General features: G+C 44.9%; 1 pseudogene; it reads left to right on the top strand.

Annotated features, from left to right (window-relative positions):
* LOC142574967 (uncharacterized) overlaps window positions 1–13,413 on the top strand; it is a 76,681-nt pseudogene extending 63,268 nt beyond the window's left edge.
* Window positions 13,414–25,462: the final 12,049 nt, after the last annotated feature.

The following is a 25,462-nucleotide window of genomic DNA, read 5'->3' on the forward strand; positions in this document are numbered from 1 at the left end:
CCACGTGAGCCCCTATGAAAGATGACGTGGCCACTGTACAAAATTATCACAGCGCAGAGAAGCCGATCCTTATGTTCCAATTGTGTTCTCTCATTCAAATTAAGGAAACGTTATTAGACAGGAACAAATGAAGCAATGCCATTTTAAGCACGTGGGGCGCCGCTGCCTCTTCGCCTACCATTGTCTCAAACGAAGTGACGGCGGCAGCAAGAGTTAGTATCGCGCGCTTTCGCTCCGGGGCATGCGGCTTGCTTGAAGGAAGTGAACGGTGTGCTTAACATCTCACGCTTGTCAATGTCAAAATAGAAAAAAAGGCTACGTGCTCAAGAAAACGAGATCACTTACCTATCTGCAGAAGTTCGGCTGCGACTAGTTCGGGTTGCCTTCTCTCCAACAGGCATCATGACCTCTGCCGCGCAACTCATCAAAACAACCAGGCTCGCACATCAGTCGAAGACTAGTAGCTGGGTGAGCCAACTACTTCAACGGATAAACGTCCCACTTATCGTCGTTAAAGCATTTCATTAAAATGTGCGTCATGATGTCCGAAAAAAAAATACCTTCATCAAATAGCACATGGCGTGAACCACCGCATTACTGCAACCAAGCTAATGAGTCCGAAAGCCGTTCACAGCTTCACTATCGTATTGAGTTATGAAATCCTTTCAAACAAAAAATAAGGGCACAGTAAACCGCTTAATAATAAGCAATAATTTTTCATCCACTAACCTTCGTAAATGTTTAAGAACTACCTAATTTGTAGCATAAACAATAAATACCACGAACAAAATAAGCAACTACGAAACTAGCGGTAACCATGTGTGCTGTTGCAAAGGTCTGCGCTAAACGAAGCTACAAGGGTTGCAAACGCGTGCACGCGCACACACACACACACACACGAACGCTACCGTGTAAAACCCCTTAAACTTCGTAAAGTAGTGCCACGCTTCGCAGAATGCCGTCTCCTCCTCCAGCGCTCTGGCCGAAGCCGACGCCGCGTCGCTATTGGCCTAATGGCATCACGTGGCCCCTTGCGCCGGCTTCGTTTGTTTGCAGTCGCGCTTCAGTGCCATCTTTGCTCGAGAAGCGGCGCTTGTTGGCGGCATTCCTTCCGTTCCTGTTCTGCGTTGTTGCGATTTTGTGAACGCCTCGAAGGAAGTTTTGTGGCAAGTGCGACGTCGCTTCACGTCATTTTCTGTGACCATGGCCTGCAGCGCCTTCGGATGCCAGAATAGTTTTAGCAAAGGCAAGAAACTATTCTTGCCTTAACTATTTAGCAAAGAAAGATACCGTCCAGTAAGCGCCACAAGTTCAGAAGACATGGCTTCACCGAATCGGTAGGGAGAACTTCCGACCAACATCCTCCACGCGACTATGCGAGGTAAGTTGTGTCTCTCTTAGTATAGTGTGTGCCAGGCTTGCGTATTTTGTTGCAGGCAGTAACATAGTAGATATTGCACAGTTCACTGTGGTTGTTGTCATTTGTCTGCACGCTTTGACACGATTTTTACGCAACGTCTACTTTGTTTATATGCGCACTACGTGGTCACGTTGGTCGTATTTGGTGCGCTTAATCGTTTTGTTCGCCAACCGCCGTGAGTTTGCGGGCAAGCGAGGCTGCGTGCGATAACATAATTACGAAATTTGTAAGATTCAGCGCAGTCCTTTGGACAAAATTTCAGTCTCGATCATGAAAGCTCCTCTTAGGCGAGCAGCTGCCAGCCTTTTGTGGTTACTTACTAGCCTTCTTTAGATAGAATAGCTTTGTTTGCCTCATTTGTTCGTGTTCCTCGTTGGCGGTCGCCCGGTGGATTTGCGATACAGAGGCACCGATGAAAAGCGTGCGTGCTCTCCCAAAACCGTGTTACGCGGTGCGTTCGTCGCCGAGCGACAGTATCATAGGCAATTGGGACGTATGTGCGTAATTCACGTGAGCTTTAAAGTGTGCGAAGCTTGACATGTGGCGGTGGAGCGCTCGCAAAGAAAACGTGCGGTCGCCCGCTCGTTCCCCGGCTTGTTAGTCGTCGTTCGTGCTTAGACGTTTGCTCATTCGTTCACAGGCTCGTTCAGTCGTTCGTTTAGCGGCTTGTTCGTTATTTTAGTTCGCGCGCTCGTTTAGTCGTTCGCTTGCTCGTTCATTCCACTATTAGGCTCTACAGTTACTATGTCTAATTGAGACGCACTTGCTGTATGGCTCTTAGGTTGTTTCGTTTTATTACGCAATGAGACAATAAATGGGGCCTAAATGTCAACGACTGTAACAAAAGTCCGCTTTCAAGCACATCATTCCTTTCAATAAGAACGAAGAGGTTTCCCGAAGGTTTCGGCTGCTGCTTACATTGCCAATCATTGTCAATATTTTCTGCATATCTTTTTAACTTTCGCGTCTACTGGCCGAGACACGGTCTTGCACTCGCGGTTTCGCTTACTTTAAGGTGCAGTGCAAACAACTAGTATCAGCCGAATTCTATTCGAAGTTATCTAACTGAAAAACCTTCTTTAGGACCATTTCATCATCATCATCAGCCTGGTTATGCCCACGGCAGGGCAAAGGCCTCTCCCATACTTCTCCAACTACCCCGGTCATGTGCTAATTGTGGCCATGTTGCCCCTGCAAACTTCTTAATTTCATCCGCCCACCTAACTTTCTGCCGCCCTCTGCTACGCTTTCCTTCCCTTGGAACGCATTCCGTAACTCTTAATGACCATCGGTTATCTTCCCTCCTCATTACGTGTCCTGCCCATGTCCATTTCTTTTTCTTGATTTCGACTAAGATATCATTAACTCGCGTTTGTTCCCTCAGCCAATCTGCTCTTTTCTTATCCCTTAACGTTACACCTATCATTCTTCTTTCCATAGCTCGTTGCGTCGTCCTCAATTTTAGTAGAACCCTTTTCGTAAGCCTCCAGGTTTCTGCCCCGTAGGTGAGTACTGGTAAGACACAGCTATCATACACTTTTCTCTTGAGGGATAATGGCATCCTGCTGTTCATGATCTGAGAATGCCTGCCAAACGCACCCCATCCCATTCTTATTCTTCTGATTATTTCAGTCTCATGATCCGGATCCGCAGTCACTACCTGTCCTAAGTAGATCTATTCCCTTACCACTTCCAATGCCTCACTACCTATTGAAAACTGCTGTTCCCTTCCGAGACTGTTGAACATTACTTTAGTTTTCTGCAGATTAATTTTTAGACCCACCCTTCGGCTTTGCCTCTCTAGGTCAGTGAGCATGCATTGCAGTTGGTCCCCTGAGTTACTAAGCAAGGCAATATCATCAGCGAATCGCAAGTTACTAAGGTATTCTCCATGAACTTTTATGCCCAATTATTCCCAATCCAGGTCTCTGAATACCTCCTGTAAACACGCTGTGAATAGCATCGGAGATATCGTATCTCCCTGCGTGACGCCTTTCTTTATTGGAATTTTGTTGCTTTCTTTATGAAGGACTACGGTGGCTGTGGAGCCGCTATAGATGTCTTTCAGTATTTTTACATACGGCTCGTCTACACCCTGATTCCGCAATGCCTCCATGACTGCTGAGGTTTCGACTGAATCAAGCGCTTTCTCGTAACCAATGAAAGCTATATATAAAGGTTGGTTATATTCGGCACATTTTTCTATCACCTGATTGATAGTGTGAATATGGTCTATTGTTGAGTAGCCTTTACGGAATCCTGCCTGGTCCTTTGGTTGACGGAAGTCTAAGGTGTTCCTGATTCTATTTGCAATTACCTTAGTAAATACTTTGTAGGCAACGGACAGTAAACTGATCGGTCTATAATTTTTCAGGTCTTTGGCGTCCCCTTTCTTATGGATTAGGATTATGTTAGCGTTTTTCCAAGATTCCGGTACGCTCGAAGTCATGAGGCATTTCGTATACAGGGTGGCCAGTTTCTCTAGAACTATCTGCCCACCATCCTTCAACAAATCTGCTGTTACCTGATCCTCCCCAGCTGCCTTCCCCCTTTGCATAGCTCCCAAGGCTTTCTTTATTTCTTCCGGTGTTACCTGTGGGATTTCAAATTCCTCTAGACTATTCTCTCTTTCATTATCGTCGTGGGTGGCACTGGTACTGTATAAATCTCTATAGAAGTCCTCCGCCACTTGAACTATCTCATCCATATTAGTAATGATATTGCCTGCATTGTCGCTTAACGCATACATTTGATTCTTGCCAATTTCTTGTTTCTTCTTCACTGCTTTTAGGCTTCCTCCGTTCCTGAGAGCACGTTCAATTCTATCCATATTATACTTCCTTATGTCAGCTGTCTTACGCTTGTTGATTAACTTCGAAAGTTCTGCCAGTTCTATTCTAGCTGTAGGGTTAGAGGCTTTCATACATTGGTGTTTCTTGATCAGATCTTTCGTCTCCTGCGATAGCTTACTGGTATCCTGTCTAACAGAGTTACCACCGACTTCTATGGCACACTCCTTAATGATGCCCACAAGATTGTCGTTCATTGCTTCAACACTAAGGTCCTCTTCCTGAGTCAAAGCCGAATACCTGTTCTGTAGCTTGATCTGGAATTCCTCTATTTTCTCTCTTACCGCTAACTCATTGATCGGCTTCTTATGTACCAGTTTCTTCCGTTCCCTCCTCAGGTTTAGGCTAATTCGAGTTCTTACCATCCTATGGTCACTGCAGCGCACCTTGCTGAGCACGTCCACATCTTCTATGATGCCTGGGTTAGCGCAGAGTATGAAGTCTATTTCATTTCTAGTCTCGTCGTTCGGGCTCCTCCACGTCCACTTTCGGCTATCTCACTTGCGGAAGAAGGTATTCATTATCCGCATATTATTCTGTTCCGCAAACTCTACTAATAACTCTCCCCTGCTATTCCTAGTGCCTATGCCATATTCCCCCACTGCCTTGTCTCCAGCCTGCTTCTTGCCTACCTTGGCATTGAAGTCGCCCATCAGTATACTGTATTTTGTTTTGACTTTACCCATCGCCGATTCCACGTCTTCATAGAAGCTTTCGACTTCCTGGTCATCATGACTTGATGTAGGGGCGTAGACCTGTACAACCTTCATTTTGTACCTCTTATTAAGTTTTACCACAAGACCTGCCACCCTCTCGTTAATGCTATAGAATTCCTGTATGTTACCAGCTATGTTCTTATTAATCAGGAATCCGACTCGTAGTTCTCGTCTCTCCGCTAAGCCCTGGCTAAGAATCCGCTAATAAGCTCCGCTAAGAATCCCTGACTCCGGACAGGCCGCCATCGGTATATAAACCTGGCAACGTTTCACGCTGGAATGTTATCTAGTGAGGCGAGTCTAGCAGTGCTATTGGAGGAATTAGAGGGCAGTAAATGGGATATAATAGGGCTCAGTGAAGTTAGGAGGCCAAAAGAAGCATATACAGTGCTAAAAAGTGGGCACGTCCTGTGCTACCGGGGCTTAGCGGAGAGACAAGGACCATTTTACCGAGGACCAATTCGAGCCTTTATTTTTGAGTAAGCTCGGAATTAAGAAATTACGACCTAACGCTCTACCAAGTATTTTCATACATCGGAAGCTACCAAATCCTAGGAAGCCCCCTCTAGAACGTAACAGAGGTAATCCCTCAAAAAAGAAAAAAAGCGCCGTCATTTTACTCTGTTCGTTTTGCTGCACTATAGGGGCAACTTTGTATCACGGTTAACCCATTTCTTTACAGTTCAGGTGCCCTATTGTCGAGCAATGCAAATTCTTCAGAGAGCCCTCCATTCATTGAACGGTATTTCATCACCATAGCCTTGACGTGTAGTTTCAACGAAAACTTACCTTTAGCTTCTTAACATCCCACTAATTTTACCGAACAATATATTTTGGGGGGTTTTCAGCTGCAGTAGTCAGCCATGACGTGTCAGGGCTCTCCTTGCGCAGTAAGCACAGCAACTTTTTGGGCAGCAATGCGGTATCATTGATGCTTATGCTTACTCAATCCATCATATGCAGTCCCTCAAATTCAGTACAAGATACGGGCTCAAGTCCCACGTTCGAAGTTATGGCTGATACTGAATGTGAGTTGTTAGTTTCTTGGATTTACTTTGTGTACATATTTCCGATTAAACTTTGCAACTTCATTGCAGTTCAGAAACATTGCATAGCTGTTGTTTTGCTCACCTAAAGCTCTCGTATCATATTTTCTATTCCCAGCTGCCTCTACTGGCAACGACAATAAAATGTATGGTTGCAAATTGCAGGGTATGTATGACACTTGAAATAACGTATTTATAAATAGGACGCCGATTACTGTGATTCCTCCATTTCTGTGTGCTAAATGCAGCTGGAGAAACCAATGCCAACAATGTGGGTGCATGCCTCGTACTGGCAGCTGCAGCTCACCTTAAATGTAAGTTGTCATTTATGTTTTACGCATGTCTGCAGCCCTATTGCAAAACCCAGTGCCACTGGGACCCAGTGCGCCGGATTATGGGCCCAGTGCAGCGCGCTGGACGCTGGGAAGGCGCGGCGTACTGGGAGGCACTAGCTACTCGTGCGAAAAGCAGCTCTAGAGCGTTAAATATGCGGTGCCTGGACACCGTATATATTTCTATGAATACAGAAAGCAAGTAAGCGTTTTAGTGCAATAAAAAGGAAAAAAAAACGTAAGCAATAAAACTACCCGACAAAAATTCCAACGTCCGACCTACAGATCCCAAGCCCGCCACTTTACCACTACGCCACGCCATCAGACGGAAATGCGCGGACAATTTGCCATGTCAAAGCGGAGAAGCAGTTTGTTTCGCAGAGCTACGTCTCGTAGAGACATTTTTGATGCGCTATCGCCCAGCAACTAAAACTCATGCCTGTACCAGAAAGAAAAAGTTGCTGTCCGTATTAAGCAGTATGGTTGGAAGTGCCACACTATCGATTTTCACTTGCCATTGGTATTTTAACTTCGAAAAAAAGTCCTAAATGAACTACCGACCCGGGATGGTGTATGGCCTGTTACTGCCGATTTCGATAGCCATTTCTTGTTCTTCACGCAAAGGATATGCACCGTTTCCTTAGTTCAGCGATGCCTTTCAGTCAACACGCCTGTCTAGTCATAGATCTTCGTCAAAGAAGCGCAGGCTAGTGCTGGGAGCCTTCGGCGATAGCACACATACCTGTGTTTATGACGCGTCACATCTGCGGTCATCGCTTCTTGTGCTGGCACTGTAGACATGAAAAAATTGTTTACTTAAGAACATCGATGCGAAAGCTGAAATATAGAGTGATTTATCCTTGTTAGATTTCTTGATTCCTGCGCCTAGACACGCCGATAGCTTGAGGACGGACTCGGCGGATACGCTAGGCCTAAGCTTCGGTGGGGAGCAATCTCGGCGCGGGTAGCTAGCGAAAGCTAAAATGTGTGTATTTGAGCCCCAGAACTTTCTTTAGTACAATAGAGAAAGTGGAAGCGCACGAATCACCTCAGCTTTCTTATCGGTGCGATAATATCAGTCAGCGATAGGCTTCAAACTCGGGGTCCGTTCGCGCGCATCTGAACGACCACTTCATGCCCACTCAACACTGCGACAACGGCGACAACTCCCAGTCATATGTTACGTGCGAACTACTAAAAAACAAAAGTGATGTCGTGGCACTTCCAAGCATACTGCTGAATACAGACTGCAACTTTTTCTTTCTGGTACAGGCGTCAGTTTTAGTTGCTGGGTGATAGCGCGTCAACCATGTCTGACGAGACGTAGCTCTGCGAAACAAACTGCTTCTCGGCTTTGACATGGCAAATTATCCACGTTTCTTCGTCTGATGCCATGGCGTCAAACGAAGACGATTGAGCAAATCTTTTTGGACTGTCTTGACGCAGTGTTTTTGTGGGATATTCTAAAACGTAGCCTCAAAAAGGAATTGCCGTTAAGTGCTTTCGGGATACGCTTCCTGCCATGCGCGGAACCAGAGTGAGCGCCTGTCGATCTGTTAATGCTTCTGTGCATGCACAGTGTGTCGCGAACGCGTATAGATATTAGACATGAGCGCATTGTTCAGACCCCAGCACATGAATACTTCATTGAAAGTGTGTTATATATACGCGAATTTTTCTGTGCACAGAGTGATACTCCTGATTGGCTAAGTGCATTGGACAAAGTGACTAGCCTACATCGTTCTTATCTCACCGCACTGATCCGGCATTGACTAGTTGTCTTTTATGGCCATGTATTCCTCACGTTGTATTTTCTTTTGCCAAGCCGGTAAAAAAAAATGCCGTGGCGTAGTAGTAAAGTGCCGTGCTTGGGATTTGTAGGTCGGACGTTCGAATCCTGGTCGGAGCAGTTTTTACTTTTTTTGTTTTTTATTGCACTAAAACGCTCTTTTTTGCGTTCTGTATTCAAAAAATATATATACGGTGTCCAGGCACCGCGTATTTAACGCGCTAGAGCTGGTTTTCGCACGGGTAGCCAGTGCCTCCCAGTACGCCGCGCCTTCCCAGCGTCCAGCGCGCTGCACTGGGCCCATAATCCGGCGCACTGGGTGCCAGTGGCACTGTGTTTTGCAATAAAGTATGGCTTACCATTTGTGTGGGATGCTTTCCTATGTCAGCAGCATCCTGCAACAGCTGATATTTCGAGAACAAGCTCTGTTTGGAAGCTACCAACCGTCACAGCAGTTGTAAATCACGCGCTAAAAAAACTAGATGCTGCTATATTGCTTTGCATTTGGTAACAATAACACCATATGAAGCATTTCTTTGCAAGTTTGTTACAATATTGCTGCAGTATTACTGCACAAGCCATTGTACTTTCCAAATTTATGGCAACATTTCAGGTCAACAGGTGTCTTCAAAAGATGCGGCTCCCTTTAACTACCAGGCACTTCTGGTTGACAGTGAATGTGAGTCTATATTTGCTTTGCTGTGGTGCTTGTAGGTAGCTATATTCATGCGCTGGCTTCCAGTCCAGACAGCCCAGATGTCCTCGATGAGGAACTGCCTGAGCGCACTGCACATAATGCTTCAAGTAGGTGTCTTCAGCAACTTTGGTTTCTGAACGCTCGCTTCACATAACTATTTCATTCTCACTTTCAGCTATTCCTGCATCTCATAGTGTCAATGTGAAGTTGCGCTTCACAAGGCATGTGCTACATCTTCTGTGAAAACCTTCGAGTGGTATAGTTGTGTGCAATGTCTAGGAAACATTTATTTGTGTACTGTGGAGCTTGACTAATGAACAAGAATGCGGGTGCTTACATCCTTCTGAAAGTTGCAGCTCCTGTTGTGGTTAAATTTTTATTGTGTTGTGCCACCTGTGTATAGCTACGCCTAAACTACAAGTTTTCTCGGTCAACGCCATCCTTGACCAGTGCACGTATCCTGAACAGACATGACTCACAGGCTACAATGTGTGACAGCAGCTGTAGGTTCTGTTCCTTAGAATTTTGCATCCCTGCAATGAATAGCCAGCACACCGATTTTCTTATGCATTCCAATTTGCAGCTGCTCCAATTGTTATATATACTATTGAATCCTCGCACGGGGAGTGTCACAGTTTGGAGAGGCTAAGAAAAATGGGCGGTGAAAATGCCAATTCTACCGTCGGTATGCCTCACTCCTCCTTTCTTTTTCTTCCACGCTGAATTGTTGTAACTGCTGATATCTAACGTCTCATTTACAGCTCTATCAAATGCCATGACTAACAGTCTACCTGTACGAGCTCCTACAGAGGCCCAGTACCTTTCTCCGAATGATGTAGCTGCTCTACAGGAGAGGATACGGCAATTAGAAAACCAGCTGCAAAGTACGAAGCCAAGCCTGGCATTTACACAGCGAAAGAGCAACAAAGCTGTCCAGGAAAACATCAACCTGAAGAAACAAATTGATCACTTTGTAGCTTGCGACCAGCTCCAGTGCAGGGAAAAGTCATCTACGAGATGTGTGCGTTGGTCACCAGCAACAATTCAAAAAGCTCCCAAGGTTAGACTGTCCTGTGGTCCCCGTGGGTATTCTGCTGTAAAGGAACTTTGCACACCGCTACCATCTGAGCGCACCCTATGTAGGCACTTGGAAAAGAACAAATTTTCTCCAGGCATGCTTAACGACATTCTGCTGTGTCTTGCTCTTAAAGTAAGTGTGTATGACAACGTTCATGATACATAGTCATGGTATTCTCTAATATCTGCTCTGCTTTTATTCTTCAGGTTAAGCTTATGGATGACCACGAGCGGCACGCAGTCATAATGCTGGACGAGATCCAACTCACACTAAGTCTAGCTCTTGATCAATCAACCGGCCTTGTAGTTGGCGGGCCTACCCTACCGTTAGCTGATGGGACACTGTCAGAGGATGCCTTGGCTACCCATGCGCTACTTTTCAAGTTAGGTGGCGTGACCACACGGTGGAAGCAGACTGTGGCACACCATTTCACAGGGAATTCTTTAGTTCTAGTGCTGTTAAGAATGTAATCTTTGAGGTAATTCAACAGTGTGAAAAAATTAACATCTACGTGGATGCAGTGGTCAGTGATATGGGAGGTGGTAACCAAGGTGTTTGGAGGGAATTTGGAATAATTGCCGGCAAATACTGCAAAACCTCCGTCTCATGTCCGCACCCCTACGATACAAGTCGAAGGTTGTATTTTGTTGCCGATGTAGCATATCTCTTAAAGAACCTTCGCAATCATTTTACAAGAGGTCAGTCATTTTTCTTACCAAGTGATATTGCAACTGACCATAACTTACCGTCTAGCGAGGTCAAGATTGAGCACGTAAAGATACTTGTAGAGCTTGATGCGAAGCTTGATCTGAATCTTGCACCTCACTTGAAGCCAGCTTGCTTAGATCCTGGACATTTCGTGAAAATGAAAGTAAGCCTTGCCTATTCATTTTTTAACCATGACAGTGCAGCTTCAGTTCGTTTCCTGGTTCAGAAAGGAGATTTACCCGTGGAAGCTCTGACAACTGTTTGGTTCATTGAAACTGTTTTCAGGTGGTTTAAGTTGATCACATCGAGAACAACAAAGCTTGCCATCAGCAAGCTTTATGAGGAAAAGTACGGCGAGACAGTTTCATTCCTTAATGTTGTTATTGACCTATTTCTAAGAGTGCAAGTTGGCAGTGCAAGGAAAAATACTTGGAAGCCGGTACAGACAGGAGTAGTACTAGCGACAACAGTTGTGCTCGAATTGCAAGAATACTACTTGAACAAAAAGGACTTTTTCTGTGCTCCTAAGCAGATTCGGACAAAACGCATTAGAAAATCTGTTTTCCACATTGCGCTAGGGAAATCCAGTGCCCAAGCCGCTTGAATTTCGGTGTTCCATTCGAGCTGCAACAGTGGCACAGTTTTTAAAACCTAGCAAGGATAGCAGCTATGCCAGCGATGATGGATTTTTTTCTGGTATGCCTAGACAAAACAGATAGAAAGGCCAGTTCGAAGACAGAAGGCGTAGAGTTTGTCGCCCTTCCTGACGACATTCTTGCACTGAGCAATGCAGAGCACGAATCATTAGACTACCTAGCTGGGTACGTTGTGAACAATGTGCTGAAAAACACAGTAAGTTGTAGCGAGTGCAAGGCTGCAATACAGTCAAACAGTGCTAGTATTCTGACACAGATGAAATCGCACACGAACAACATTAGTCTGGTGATGCCGTCGCCAGCAGTTCTACATTTAATGGAAGCTGCAGAGAGTTTGTTTCGTGCAAATAGCCGAAGCCTTGTGCACAATAAAGTGCCTCTTGCACAGCTAGAAGCCTCTGCTCTGAACAATATTCAGTCGGTAAAGCGTTTTCCGTCTTGTCATGATGTTGAGAGGAAGGTGTTGAACGTGTTTTTCAGGACACGGTCGCACATTATATTAAAGAAGGAAAATGAGCGCGCAGCTTCAAAAAGTGCAAACAATATGTGTGGCAGTCGTAGTGTGGGAAAGCAAGTGGCAACAACTGGCGTTAAGTGAGAAGGGTTTAGTTAATGTCGCGTAGTTTCTTTTATTGCTTCTTGCTCTCAGGAGCCTTTATAGTTCACTGTAAATTTCTTTGCTAGTGGTTATTTATTGTAATATTTTCTTTGATTATATTTATCTTGTGATTAAGTAGCTGTTGTGAGTTATGTTGTAGATAGTGCCTAGTTGAACTCCCTGAAGATCTCCCACTTTGAATTGATAAAAAAGCATCTTACATTTTTCTGAATACGGGCTGCCTTTCTCAGATGCGGACGTTCGCTGTAAATTCAGCTGTGTTAATTTTTTTTATAAGCAATGCTCAGGGGTTGTCTATTGTGCTTTAAATGAAAGCATTTCAGTAGTTAATGTGATTTAGTAAACTTATAAAACAGCATACTCCCCTTGTTAAACTCACGCATTCGAATAATGCCCTTATTGCTAAGTGTAATCATGCACACGGACTTGTGACTGCAAAGGCTAATCTGTAATGCACCTATGCTTAAAATAAACTGTTAACTTACAACTCGAATGCCGTTTCACATCATATTGACCTGTATAAAACATCATTTCACATGCTGCGATTTTGGCCGCGTCATGGCGGGGCGATTCTTTGCGCGATCATGACTTCACTATATAGTCATGTCTCGCAAATGTTACTTCGGATGGAGCGCAACCGTCCTCAATACGTTCATCTCAGTGCAACTCGGTTCGCGATCAGTACGTCACTTAGTGAGCGGACGAACCAACCCACGATGAAGTGTTATTCGTGATAAGTCACTAACCTGAAAAAATTTACTCAAGCCCACTATGGTGTTGTTTGAGTGAGTTATGCATTGTTATCGCGCTGCCGCTTCACGCATGAATGCTAAAAACTTCTTTTATTTTCTTAAGTACGCAGAGTCCCGACTCGATGATCGGCTGCGGTATTTGTGTTGACGTTGAGACACGAGAAACATAATAGCACGAGCACCCACCTCTGAGCCTTTGCGCGCGCTTAGATTGGCAAGCACGCACGTTAGCGGCACTGTAGCTTGTAGTACACTTTCGAACCTTCAGAGCAGCGATCTGCGTCAGCCTTTGTACGTCATAGCTGATACGCGCCGCGAATTCACATGGTATGGGCGGCGCGGATTCTTTAGGCTACTGAGGGCTTGCTGGAAGTCAAGATGTTGGCATTCGATGGTGAACGTGTTATTTACAAGCATTCACAACAAGATCTTGCGTCACGCGCTTAACAAATGTTGCGTACCTATTTGTAGAGCACGCGATACATTCGCAGTCGTCAACGCACAGCATTAACACCCCTTCAGATACTTCTTTAAGAAATAGTTATCCAAAAATAAAGCAAAAGCTGCGGTCACTGAATTTGTATAACCGTTCGAATAGGAATTATATGCTGTATACGAAGTTAGGCGGAGCTGGAAAGCCAACGCGAGCGCCTAAAGCGTACTGCCTTGCTATGCGTGCATTCATTCTGCGAAAGGTCGTCTGCTGCGCTCGAGCAACGTAGGCGGCGCCGTGGTCGAGGAGGGAGCGTGAAGAGAGAGGAGATATGAGGAGGAGTGAAGGCGGACGACGAGAGCATCACTACTTTACGAAGTTTAAGGGGTTTTACTGCCTTGACGTTTGTAGCGCCACCTAGAAATGAAAATTACTACTAGTTTTGCTACTTCTACAAAAGTAGCGCTTCTGAAATAGCTTGTAGCGGCTTTGCCGATGACGAGGTGATAAGTAAGGTATGAAAGGAGTCCGTTACCTGTATTTCATTTACCTTTGGTGTTCTATTTGACTGAACATACGAGATCTGCAGGCTTGGCAGATGAGAGGACGATAATTCGGCGAGGCTCAAATAAATCTGGTGCTTCTAGCAAGGCAAGAGTCGGGAGCAGCCGCAGATACAGCGATTAGCTGTGATACTGTTGCGGCCGTTGCTGAATCCGAAGCTCTTTGAAGTCAATGGTTATAGCGGCTGCGCGCTGCAATCTCAAAGCGCGTTCGTTCTTTGATCTCTAGTACCACGGACATTCGATAAAAAAACTATATTTGCTTTACGGACAGAGGGTACGTCGCAGGAAATTCGAAGACCTCACCCGTTTATGTTTGTAGCGTGTGCGCGCTTGCATCCTACGGTTCCCACAGCGCGTCCGATGCTCGAAAGTAGCGTCGTCGCCTGTCGGCACCTGTATTATCGCCGGCCGCGCTGCCGCCGTGTCTACTTTTCGGGAACTCCACATGCGCGTAATCACCGTGTTTGCAAGTGAACTTCGAATTCTTTAGCTCCCCGAAACGTGCTCATTTCGGATCGTACCAATGGCTATGTCATTTAGTGTATGTTAAAACGACAATGGCATTTGTACACCGGCGAAGAAATCAATCGTTGTGAACTTGGGCGGTCATGAATCTAGTCTAACGTTGCAGTTTTTATGTAGCGAAAACAACTACGAAAGTGGGGTGGTCCCGGAGATAGGCGCTTCAAAGCGCCAGCTGTAGCGACAGCACGAGGAAGTGGCACGCGCCAAGCACTTCAGAGCTTACTGACTTTCGAATTAGAGGAGGGTGAATGAGAGGAGGAGCCCGGTACTCTAACCATATGTTAAAGTACCGGGCTCGACGGCCGGCGTTCGATTCCACCCCATCGGTCACTCATTATTTTCTTTTATTGAAAGCGAGGCGAAAGAAGGAACCTACCTACCGCAAAATGTCAGGAATGAGGTTGGAACGCTTCGCAATAAACTTTTGGAATGTCTTCATATGCGAGTCCTAATTATTGTGTACTGGACTCAACTGCTACACAACAAAAAAAAACAACTTGAAAAATGAACGCAAATCACCCAATAAATTGTTTATTGTGAACAGTCAACGGCAATTTTAATGTGCAAAGGTTGAGTGAACTCAATTGCTCATGAGAATTTGTTGAAGTCAGTTGTTTCAACAATTGGCCAACAATATATCAATGGTTAATCAACAGTCATTTTTGTACGGTATCGACGTACCGTCCATTGCGATGCTCCGTGATGAGTTTCAGGGAACGTCCACCTCCACCAGATAACTCTACGCGGGAAGACGCATACAAAAAGCTATATACACGTATATCTACAAGGGATTACGCCGCACTTCGCCAAGAGGCAACAGCCCGCGCTAGCCTCTAATCGTCGTCGTCGTCTTTTGACTGCTCGCCACTTCGTCATTGTAAAGACTGTTCCGTAACAATATGCTCTGTAAAGCGCAATAAGGCAAACGTCTCTGTTGTAAATAAAAGACCGAATAGTATAGATTCAGAATAGAGTTTCTTCCCTTTTCTCAGTACGCGAAGCACCTACATTTTACCGGTTGGGGCGTATAGTACAGACTCATCATGGTCTCCCGTTTTCTGAATGCGCGAAGCGCAGGCACTTTAAGCGTTCGACCGCATAGTAACAATACAACAAAGAGCCACACGTTTTGTAAGTGCGAAAGTACTTGTACTCTTTATTGTGACTAGCATTTTGTGGACTGTCTATTTTACGGAAATGGCCGCTCTTTATTCACCACAATATGATCTTTCCCAAATTACGAACCCGTTTGCTGTAAAGCAGATCCATTTTTTTGCAGTTCAATCTATCGTACGGTTGCGGTTGGTAGCAGCTCGTCAATTACTTAGATTTTTTGGCGTCGTCGGTGCCAGTGTTGTCCCGTCTACGGTAATCGCTATCCGAGAGGCGCTAAACGCCTGCGAATTGGGATTTGAAACACCCGCCTGAGGCATCAGTGTTCGAGCTAGCTACGGCACTGGCAAAGAGAGATATGCGTGACGTTTGAAGATGACGGAGCAACAGTGGCCGCTGCCATCGAGGGGAGCGAGCAGTTATTCATCAGCGATCGAGGGGGCGGGCGAAATGCTTGACTCCGATAGAATCCTGAGACCTCTGTAGAACTGCCTTTTTCCGTGCAACATCGGCATAGGTAGTGTCTTCAATATGTGGCAGTTGTTTGATTGTTTATGAAATGTTTGGCTTGACATTAGAAGCATAATTCTATTGTTCCAGATAGATAACGATCTGAAAGATGTTGGATTATTTTTTTCCCGATTTAAGCAGCGCAGTAGGAGCTGCAGTTATCTTAGTCGTGGTTATGGGCATTGCATTTGATATTTGAGCTTTCCTTGGCATAAGGTGTTGGGCTGCTGAGCACGAGGTCGCGGGATCGAATCCCGGCCACGGCGGCCGCATTTCGATGGGGGCGAAATGCGAAAACACCCGTGTGCTTAGAATTACGTGCACGTTAAAGAACCCCAGGTGGTCAAAATTTCCGGAGTCCTCCTCTACGGCGTGCCTCATAATCAGAAAGTGGTTTTGGCACGTAAAACCCCAAATATTATTATTATTATTCCTTGGCATATTTTTTATTTTATTTACAGATACTGTAGACCCTTCCCGGGCCCAAGCAGGAGTGGGTAGATCAGTGAGTATGAAAACAGCACAAAGCATAAAGATTAGTTAAAAGAAAAGCAATCACTTTAAATACGCAAACGCGATAGAAGTAGTATTAATACAACAAAGAAACGAGAGAAAGAAACACTCAGTCGGGAATGTAAACTATTAAATCTCGAGAAATTCCATTGTATCTGTGTTTCTTAGAAATTAATCAAGGGCCGTGCATTTCACTACAATGCTCGATAATTTGTTCCCATAAAATATCTCTAGGGAAAATACTAATATTTATGGAGTTTACTAAATGGTTGTCGGATGGTTTTAGTGGTTAGTTCTGGTCAAGTGGTTAACGGGGTTTTGCAAGTAGCGAGAACAAAGCATTTGTAATGCCCATGGTAGAGAAGGTATATAAATTTAACTTTCGAAATTGTTGTGCGCTTGCTGAATGGTTGAAGATTTGCTCTCGTCACAAAGCTAGTTGCGCTACTGTATCGCGAGTATTCCAAGTACATGAAGCGTGCTGCTAATTTCTGGATATTTTCGATTTCGTCACTGAAGTATTTTTGAAATGGGTCCCATATTATGTCTGTAAATTCTAATACCAGTCTTACCAGTGTCTTGCAGGCATTCAGTTTAACTGACGGCGGTGCGTTGCGCAGTCGTCTTTTAGGGAAGGACAGTTTTCTAAGAGCTCGCTCACAAATTGAAGTAATGTGTTGTTCCCCGTTCAGATTACTTCTCAGTGTGACTCCTAAATATATGACCTCATCGTACAGGGTGATTACAGTTCCGTCCAGTTGTAAGTGGAGTTTTAGGATTCTGTTTTATTGGCGAATTTAAAACAGTTTGTTTTATTGGCGTAAAGCCTCTTTCAAGCTCCATGCTTGTATGTTTATTAGGGAATTTTGAAGTCTAATTTCCTGATCCCGATTCTTTACAGTTGTGTACACTACACAGTCGTCTGCAAAAAGACGTCTTTGTATAGGTGATTGAATGCAAAATTCTATGTTATTGACGTAAAGAAGGAATCAAATGGGTGATAAAACCAAGCCTTGGGGTACTCCCGAGTACGCGTCAAAGTATTCTGAAACACTGTTGCTTATGACAACACATATCTCAGATCTGTGACCAAAACTCTGGTTTAATCGTGAGTTCGGTATGCACAATAATAAGATAATTTTCATCCCGCATCGAGTGTACCACTTGATGGAAAGTTAATAAAATCTAGGTTAGTTGCGATTTGCTCGTAATTTTTAATAAGTTGCAACCACTGTCGCAGTTTGTTTATTAGATGCGTGATGCAGTTCTTTGTGCAACTCACGGGATCAAACTACTGTCGACTTCACGCCCTTTAGAGTCAGTGAAAGTCAGTAAAACCCAGTAATAAGTGTTGGTCATCCTTAGTCCGAGTGAGTCGATTCATAATGCCTTTGACTTTGCGTAATGCGTAATGCGTAATAAATGGTTTCCTGTACATGCAATCTTAGGTTATTCAGCGCGCCATAAATGTGTCATTGTGACAGATGTGATATAACGCGCACATCAATATGTGTTCGCCACCGTCGAACTATTCTCATGCCGCGACCTCATGCGGAGCAAGAAAATAAAGGCGCCGCTGCAGCTCAGCCACCGAACAGGTCCATAACATTTCGTAATACACGCTCTCACGGTTCTGTCATTTACGCACACGCTTGAGAAACACGCTCTACGGTTAGCATTGGTGTTGGAGAACACTCAGAGAGAAAGGCAGCAGGACCTTGCAATTGTAAAAAACAAATTTTATTTATTATTAAATTTTTATTATTATTATTATTTATTATTATTAAAGACGCTGGCTCAGTTGCACTTCTTAACACCTCTGAAGTCTTCGCAGATCCATTTTAAGATGGTGAAAGCGTCGGTCCCGCACTTCGTCCTCACGTCCCCAAGGTGCACGTTGAAGATCATAAACGCCGCTTGTTTACGCAGGGAGCCAAACTTCCTACGGGCCGCAGTATACTGCGTGAGAACGGCAATTGCTCGGTTAGGTCCAGCATTTGCCACTAATGAGCACCGGCGTCATGGAACAAACAGACACTACATTTAGCGCTCACTCCAAAGGGGATTTCACCTCGTTTTTTCAATGGTTTTGCCACGTCTACCTCGATTCGTAAAAGCCGTTAGTACTCAGCCATGGATGCATACTCTTCCCGGGGTGTTGGTTACTATGCTCGAATCTGTACTGCTCCGTTAAATGAAACATTCGTAACAAAACAGACCCGACTAAACGCCGCGCGTTCTCATTTAGTGTTCCCTCTAAAAACAGTTGTAGTTCGGACATCTTTTGTAAAAGCAAACTGCCTCTATACATTTGAGTGAGTCCTCGTACTACCTCAACTGAGCACATTCGCTTGGCTACAGCGAATTCGCTTGGCTACATTCGAGCACATTCGCTTGGCTACAGTACGCAAAAGAGTGTACGGTAACGCTTAGTAACGTGATTAATGAACTGACACATTCATTCCTTCCTTTGAGAGTAAGTGCCTGGAGACCCTTTACTTGGTGCGTGCGCCCAGATGTAGTTCAGAGATTAGAGGTTCAGATTAACGTAAGCGCGTTGCCGCTAAAAGCAAGTTAAGATACCATAGATATCTTGCAATACTTAAGCGGCAGTGTACTGTAAGATCAAGTAACCTTAGAAAAGGGCACTTCATTTGGAGATATAATGAGATACTAGGAAAAATATAGGTAAATGACACCAATACAATTACAGTGCGAACGAGCCAAAACAATGCAAATGACGAGATGGAGCATGGGAGAAAAAGTTCAGGAGACAATTGAGTTCGGCGCCATCATTGAAATGCTGAGATATCCACCTGAGTTACCTGCGTCGGCTAATTCTCTCAGATTCCTACGTACCCCGGAAAATACTTTCTTTGCCAGGAATAAACGCAATAATCGCCTAACAATGTATTCTAACGGCATTGCAAGAGATAGTGAAGCGTCAGCTTAAAGGCAACCTTCGTCATTCATAAGCCACCCGCCCTGGTCCCGTAGTGGCTCTGCCTTTGCGTGGATAAGCACGAGGGTGCGCGATTAAATCTCGGTGGCGGAGGCCGCATTTACATGGGGCTTAAATGTAACGATGGCCTTGTTACATGCACTTAGCCCCGCAGGGGCGTCTGCGTCAGCAGGCGTTTGGTGTGTTGCGACACCACGTACCCGAGCACACGAGGGTTCGACCCTCCCGCGTGTAGCCGTGCGCGGCTTAGCCGTGTCCGGGGAAAGGGGGATCCTGGGGGTTGAGCCGATGCCGGGTGTTCGGACCTTTAAGGCCCCCCGGCGGAGGCAACACGCCTCTTTGGCCTCTGCTTCACGTAGACGGCACCCCCGGACTGACCCACCCGGGGGAAATCGGTAGTCGCCTTTTCTTGTCTCTCTCTTCTCAAACCTTCGTCTTTATGTCTCACTTTACATCTTTCCTGTCTTCTTCTCTCTTCCATTTACTTCCTTTCTCCACGGCGGCAAGGGTTAACCTTGTGTGGATATCCTACCTTGGGTACTCCATATTCGGTTATAGTGATGGCGTACGGCTGGCGTCGTGCAGGCTTGTACACAAGCTGTGCCGCGTCCCCTCGTTGGGCTCCGTGGTGGGCGGTCGGCGCTGTTGCCGAACATACACATTTTCCTATGGCAGCGCAAGCCTCTGTTGTTTATGATCGGCGTCTGAAGAGATGCCGCACCGAAGTACCATTTCAATTTTCCTTTCAAAGCAACGCCCCAACATTTCCAAAGTACTATGTAGTGCATAGTGAAAGCAACATTCCGGTAAGGAAACTCTCTCCTTTCCTGGTAGCGAAGTGTCTGAAAGACAAAATCGGACCAACATACAAAGCATCCAAAATGTCTAGCGGGGACCTCCTCCTAGAACTGAATAACAAAGATCAAGCAGATAAGCTCTCTGAACTTACCAGTATTGGCGAAGCGACAGTGACTGTTTCAGTCCACAGAACACTTAATACAAGCAGGGGAGTAATATCTGAAGAAGACTTCATTGATTTAAGCGACGAGGAACTGCTGGAAGGTTTCCAGGAACAAAATGTCACCAAAGTACAAAGAATAGTAATCCGAAGAGACGATCAAGAAATCCCCACCAAACATGTTATACTCACCTTCGGAACAAGCGTAATGCCTACTTCACTCGAAGCAGGTTATGTCAAAGTCAATGTGAGACCGTATATCCCGAATCCCAGACGGTGTTTTAAGTGCCAAAGGTTTGGACATGCTTCACATGCATGCCGAGGACAAACAACTTGTGCTAAATGCAGCTCCAACGATCACCAATCAGAGAATTGCACTTCTTCGCCACATTGTGTTAACTGCAAGGGAGATCACCCAGCTTATTCGCGGTCCTGCCCTTGCTGGAAAAAAGAAAAAAGAAGTCATTACACTAACTGTTAAAGAAAAAATCTCGTTATTCGAAGCCAGAAAAAGACTGTCGTACCTTCCCCGAAGAAGTTATGCCGAAGTGACGCAGGCAGGGGCAGCATCAAAGAGGCCTCCGGAGTCCTCCGAGCCCACGCGCAGTGGTGCCGCAGTGACTCCTCCCGCCCCCGTGGTGGAAGCAGTCAATACTGCTCCACCCTCTACGACGGCCCTGCAGACACCAGCCCCACAGGGCCCTAAAATCAAACGAATCCCAAGGCCCGAGGCACGTGTCTCGGCGCCTAACTCTCGGTCCTCCGGCGCCTCAGAGAGAGCGATGGAGGTCGACACAAAAACTCCGGTGTCATTGACACCGAAGGATAAGCGCTCTCTCGAGCGCGGTAAGAGGGACAAAATCCCAATAACAACTCAAAATAAGAAAGCGTTAACCTAAAGGTTATCGCTCATTTGTATTAGCCTTTTTAAATCCATGTCACCTATACCACACCTCTTAATTTTTCCGTAATGCCATTTCTTATCTTTCCATTTTAAGATGGCTTTGATTACCCACTGGAATTGCAGAGGGCTTTTACACAACTTAGGTGACATTAAAGACATATTAATAAACTTCTCTCCTGTAGCCCTGTGTTTACAGGAAACAAACCTAGGCAAAAAACACAAAAACATTTTGAAAGGTTTCACTGTTGTACGGCGCGACCGTACTCAGGCGAACCGGCTGTCAGGTGGTGTAGCCATTGTCCTGCCAGGTGGTATAGCAGCCAGAGAAGTTCCCATTAACACTCACATAGAAGCCGTTGCTGTCACCGTTTTAGCTCACAAAACCATCACCATTTGTTCAGTATACATTCCGCCGCATTTACATTTTACCGTAAGAGACCTAGAGTTAATTTTAAACCAGCTACCCGAACCATTTTTATTAGCCGATGATTTTAATTCACATAACACGTTGTGGGGTAGTCAAACAACTGACACCAGGGGTCAAACGCTTGAAGATTTTATCCTAACAAATAACATATGCCTTTTAAACACCGGTGCGGCAACTTACTACTCCCCAAGCACAGGCGCTATGAGTTGCTTAGATCTGGCACTATGCTCTCCATCTCTCTTTGACGATTTTCAATGGAGTGTTATTGACAACCCCTATGGTAGTGACCATATGCCTGCTATTATTAAAAGAAAATCTCCTTCTCCTACCATACCATTAAGACCACCCCGTTGGAAGCTCCACCTAGCAGACTGGCCTCTCTTTACTGAAAAGCCCAGTCTAGATAACATATCAGATGCGCTAACCATAAATGAAATGAATGATAAGATCACCGCCTGTATACTTGCTGCAGCAGCAGAAACAATCCCACAATCCTCTGGCCTATTAAGAAAAAATCTGAAAGCCTGGTGGACGAAGGAATGTACACAAACAAAAAAACTACAAAACAAAGCGTGGGGTATCTTCCGGCGATACCCAACACAAGACAATCTACTCTCCTTCAAAAAAGCAAAAGCGAAAGCCAGGTACACACGCAGACAAGCCGAAAGACAGTCCTGGAAAAATTATGTCTCGTCTATAAATAGTTCAATAACATCCAAACGAATGTGGGATCAGGTTCGTAAGTTTAGAGGCGACTACGCTTCTTACACTATCCCCATACTATCACCTCCAGGCACGCAAACAAATATAGACGAACAAGCAGACATATTAGGACAACACTTCCATACTATATCAAGCTCGGTATACTATTCAGCTGCATTTCTAAAACATAAGCAATTAGCAGAAAAACTAAACCTTCCGACCAAAGGAAGTTCAGAAAGACCGTATAATGCCGCTCTAACACTACCGGAAATCAATAGAGTACTAACAACTGACAAAAAAACAGCACCTGGTCCGGACAGAGTACATTACGCGATGCTCGCTCATCTACCTCCTAATGCAGTTGAAACCTTGCTTCGTTTCTTTAATAAAATCTGGGAAACGGGAAAAATGCCGAAAGAGTGGAAGAAAGCTATCATAATCCCGTTCTTCAAAGCTGGAAAACCTCCCACAACAGCAACCAGTTATAGACCCATAGCACTCACAAGTTGTCTTGCAAAGTCCTATGAAGCCATCATCAACATAAGACTGACATACATCCTTGAAACAGAGAACATGCTAGATAACCATCAGTGTGGATACAAGAAAGGTTGCTCCACAACAGATCACCTAGTCCGGCTAGAAGACGAGATACGTGCGGCCTTTCTACAGAAACAATACTGTCTCACTGTTTTCTTTGATTTAGAAAAGGCCTACGACACAACATGGAGGTTTGGTATCTTAAGAGACTTAGCAGATTTAGGAATCCGAGGTAGAATGCTCAAATGTCTAGCCGATTTCATGTCGGACCGAACATTCCAGGTGTGTTTAGGAACGGCGCTGTCACGTATATTCATCCAGGAAAATGGAGTGCCACAAGGATGCGTACTAAGTACAACACTCTTTATAATAAAAGTGAACTCTGTTAACAAAGCAATCCCCCCCTCTGTTATGCACTCCATATATGTGGATGATCTGCAAATAGCGTGCCGCGCCTCAAACTTACAAACATGTGAAAGACAGCTCCAGATAACAATTAATAAACTAACCGAGTGGGCTGAGAAAAATGGCTTCTGCTTCTCTGCTCGAAAAACCGTTACAGTGCTATTCTCGCATAAACGAGGATTGTACTTAGACCCGCTTCTAAAATTGAATGATGTCGCACTGCCGGTAAAACAGGAATGTAAATTCTTGGGAGTAATCTTTGATAAAAAACTAAACTTCCTAGCCCACATTAAAACACTAAAAATTAATACAAATAAAGCATTGAATATCCTAAAAGTTCTGGCTCATAAGCACTGGGGTTCCGACCGAACCTGTCTTTTACGTATTTACCGGTCTCTTGTGCGTAGCCTTTTAGACTACGGCTCCGTGGTTTACGGCTCAGCCAGGCAGTCCTACGTCCAACTCCTTGATCCCGTACATAACCTTGGATTGCGACTGGTAAGTGGTGCCTACAGAACGTCACCCATTCAAAGTTTATATGTTGAGTGTAATGAACCCTCATTACAGCAGCGCAGAGCCTTATTAACATTCTCTTACCTACTCAGAATTCAGTCATCACCGCAACACATATGCTACAACATCCTCACACAGTGCAACTCACGCTTACACCACACAAATAAACCGAACATGATTAGGCCACTTCTCCTGCGGTATGAGAAATACTGTCAGGATTATGACATCCCCCACGAAGTCCTCCAGGTCGCCAAGAAACCACAACGGTTGGCCCCATGGTACAATTTCACGCAGTTGTGTGACTGGACATTAACACATTTAAAGAAAAGAAACACTCCACTCGAACACATCATGCAAGAATTCCGTGCTCTTCAAGACAAGTGTCAAAATCACATGGAATTCTACACGGATGGCTCCAAAACAAAAGAACACGTGGGTGTAGGGGCCGTAACAGAAAATTGGGAAACAAGTGTCCGTCTACCAATACATGCTTCTGTTTTCACTGCTGAAGTTTATGCTGTATGGGTTGCAGTTAAAAAGATTATCACTGGCAAGCACAAAAACACAGTCATATACACTGATTGCTTAAGTACACTGAAGGCTCTACATCTGAAATGTGAGTGTGAACCCCTGATAGGAGACATTTTAAACATGTTGGTGCTTAACGAATACGGGAGGTCAATTCGTTTCTGCTGGGTCCCGAGCCATGTTGGGATACCAGGTAACGAAGCAGATGATAGATGTGCATTGATGGCAGCGCACAAATATATTACAAACACGACACTCCCATATAGTGATAGCATCCGTGCAATTAGAAAAGCCTTCAGGGTAAAATGGCAACGCGAATGGGACCATTGTGCTGACAACAAGCTACATCTCACGAAACCCATAGTTGGCGAGTGGAAGTCGTGTTATCATCAAGAGCGGTTCATCGAAGTAGTTTTATGCCGGCTACGCATTGGGCACACACGCCTCACACACAATTACTTACTTACGAAAGAAGACGCACCAACATGCGAGAAATGTCAACAGCCACTAACAGTTATGCACATATTACTCACATGTACGCAGACTGAAACACACAGACGAACACTTTTGCACAAATTATATCAACTACACATACCTTTACACCCTGCTCTGATTTTAGGTGATGATCCGCTAGTCCCATTATGTGACGTCCGTAAATTTCTACACGACACTGGATTTTTACATAAAATATAGGTTATTAACAAAGCCTTTTCCTTCACAAACTGGATTTTAAAATACCTCGTGTTTAGCGCAGCATAGCCCTAGCTGCTTTTGCGCCATTAAACCCCATTTAACTAACTAACTAACATGCACTTAGGGCACGTTAAAGAAGCACAGGTGGTTTAAAGTAATCATCTGCACCTCACTACGGCGAGCGTTATAATAAATCGTGATTTCGGCACGCAAAACCCGGCAATTTTTCTAGATTCCTAAGCTTGGACCCAAATTACTTTGAATGGGTGTATACGCTCGATAAGGTTTCATTAGACAATCAGCGCGTCATATAAAACCGGTATGTGCTGCATGCTTAATGATGAAATTTGACGGTTCTCTCAATCTATGAGGAGGGAGTCGTGCGCGGCGAGTCAATCGACGTTTTCGCTTTCATTTCCATATTGGCTGAGTAACTCGCATAGGCACCTAGCGTAGCGTCTTTTTTATAATTTATAAGTTGTAAAGCACCCACGAGTATGCATGCAGCATC

This window comes from Dermacentor variabilis, chromosome 3 (genome assembly GCF_050947875.1).
Source record: "Dermacentor variabilis isolate Ectoservices chromosome 3, ASM5094787v1, whole genome shotgun sequence".
NCBI classification, from domain to species: domain Eukaryota; kingdom Metazoa; phylum Arthropoda; class Arachnida; order Ixodida; family Ixodidae; genus Dermacentor; species Dermacentor variabilis.